Source organism: Plutella xylostella, chromosome 17 (genome assembly GCF_932276165.1).
Source record: "Plutella xylostella chromosome 17, ilPluXylo3.1, whole genome shotgun sequence".
NCBI classification, from domain to species: domain Eukaryota; kingdom Metazoa; phylum Arthropoda; class Insecta; order Lepidoptera; family Plutellidae; genus Plutella; species Plutella xylostella.
The window spans coordinates 3,082,806-3,085,365 of NC_063997.1; the positions used below are offsets into that span (position 1 = coordinate 3,082,806).

General features: G+C 36.4%; 1 long non-coding RNA gene across 1 annotated transcript; it reads right to left on the reverse strand.

Moving 5' to 3' along the window:
- Positions 1–1,435: 1,435 nt before the first annotated feature.
- On the reverse strand, positions 1,436–2,560 carry LOC105392257. The gene is made up of 2 exons (XR_007267214.1): positions 2,041–2,560; positions 1,436–1,872 (listed from the first exon to the last, which is right to left on the reverse strand). It is a non-coding gene; the product is annotated as an uncharacterized LOC105392257 (long non-coding RNA).

The window sequence follows — 2,560 nt, forward strand, 5'->3', positions numbered from 1 at the left end:
GGGTACTGTATTAGATTTTATAATAAGCTTCCAGCAGAAGTTGCTCAAATGCCAGAGAATAAGTTTAAGTGTTACATTAAAGAGAAACTCAGTAAAAAAGCTTATTATAGAATTGATGATTACTTAGAGGACGTTAATGCATGGCTGTGATAAGTAGTTAGCTCTGCTCATATTATTATAATAATAATAATTAAGCTTATATGTATTGTATACCAACTAGTTTTAAGTCTTTTTTTGAAAAGATGGCTCAGGAGTTTCTTGCCTCCGTTCTTCTCCTTAGACAGAAAGAGCCCCCCCTTATCCGAACGGAGAGTAATTTGTAAAAATTGACGTTCATCAGAAAATTTTATATTTGTACGATGAATAAAAAATTTTGACTTTGACTTTGACTTTGACTTTGAAGAATTTTGCGGTTTGTATAGGAAATGGTAGCATGAATTTGATTTTGACATATCGTATCGTGAGTTTACTCGAAGATTTTCTCACTGCAAATTATTCAGTGACAACTATTTAAAATGGAAGTTAGAGCATTTATTTCTTTTGGTTTTCGTATTTTTTATTCATAACCAATATGCTACGACCACGTAGATACCCTACTAAGCTAAACTAGTATTTATTACACGCAGCAAGAGACGTAGATGAGGAGGGTAGCCCAGAGGCAAAATTTACAAAAATTCATGAGAAATGTAGGGTTGTGATGTGTGTGATTGAAAATTGATGGCGCTGTCTGGAGCAAGACCATTATACAACTGTTCAGTGTGCAAAATCTATTAGGTACAGCGTGCCGTATGTTGCATTACGTGGCCCTCGATTTCGGCGTGTCTGACCGTGATGACGTGGTGATTGTTGAAGCTCGTGATGAATATCTACTAGACTGGAAGTGCCGAGAATCAATCGTGACGGATGAGATCCATGGCATCCATGGCACCAATAGCAGTAAGAAGTAGCAACACAGTACACAAACACCTATACTTACTCACGTTTTGCTTTGTAAGCTATAATTCGTAAAATTCTAATGTGCCTAACTGTAGTTATGTGTAATTGTATTAATAAATACCATTATTGCTACTGTCTAGATGTGTTTGAACTCTACCCTCTCTAGAATAGTTAAGGACAGTTAGTTATTGACTATAAACTTTAGTGCCAATTTCTCCATAGTCGGTTATCTAACTGACAGGGATTGATTTATTAATTATAAGTCATATCCATATAAAATTCACGAAAGATGTGTCAAAAATCAACCACTACTCCCTGGTTATGCTCAAAGCGACTACGGAGAAATTGGCACTTAACCTAACTAAAGGTAATAAGTCTCTTGGTAGGCAGGATTAATAGACCTCATTAATGATAAATCATCAACTTTCTGGGCCCACTTACTAATGGGTATAAAGTTCTGGATAAATGAAATTACCACAAAATAAATAAAATATTTACATTCTGTTTAACAGTTTTTTATTCTTTATTTTACAAAAAACATATTTATCTTAGTAGGTAGTATCATGTAACATTTGCAAACATCAGCATAGTATAACAAAATGTATGATTTATCTTTTCTCCTAAATGTATTCTTCACCGAGCAATCAAAATGCACACTTATAATTTATGCCTTCACGGGGGTGCACTTGCAGGCGGTGGCCTGGTCCATGATGCTGGGTACAGGATACGCTGGTATAGCTGGATTGGGCTGGCTCCTCGTACCAGGCACATGTTCCATGCTGATTCTATATCTGATCACATCAATTATATAGCGTTCACCGGCAGCTTTCAATCTGACATATCCATTTTAGGGCTGAACCATCAACCATTCACTGTGCCCCCTTAGGCAATTTAGGAGCATTTTCTCTTTGTATTATTCTTATAATCACTCCATACCTGTAAAACAAATTATAATTGCATCATTAAGAATAAGAATATAACTACTAACTATTTCAAAGAAACATGAGTACTGCCGATGCTTTATATCAAGGTAACTAGTTAATGCTTTTTAAAGAGCAGGTATTAGGAAATCATTGCGAGACGAGGGCACTCTGTCATGACAACCTGCAATGTTCTCCTCTGCTTATCACTCCTCGTCCCGTCCCTTCGCTTTGAGCTTGGCTAGTTTTTTCCACTTATTAAGGCACCACTGGCGACCTCTCCATCCGTGGGCCTTGGCGTTGGTATCCGTAGGCAAATATCACTGCGTTGAATTCAATAAAACAATAAACAAATTTAACAAATAATTATGAAAGCCGACCTGTCAGTTAGTGTCAATAGATTGATAATTTGACAGATGACAGATGACAAATGTCAAAAAAAAAAGTTAGGATGTGCGTTCAAATCATAGTTATCATCCATAGACAATTGTTAAAGTGCGTTTATAAGGAATCGCTGCTTACTTTGAAATTATTATGAAGGTTTTGAACTTAACAATCTCAGTGTGGTACAACCTTATTTTAACTCTGGTAACGTTGTAACGACCGGCACACGACGAAGGCTTATGCTGCCATTTCAATACGTTCAAAGTTAACGTGTAGTAATGAAATACGGAAACGATGAAATGTTCGTGCTAAGGGTACAG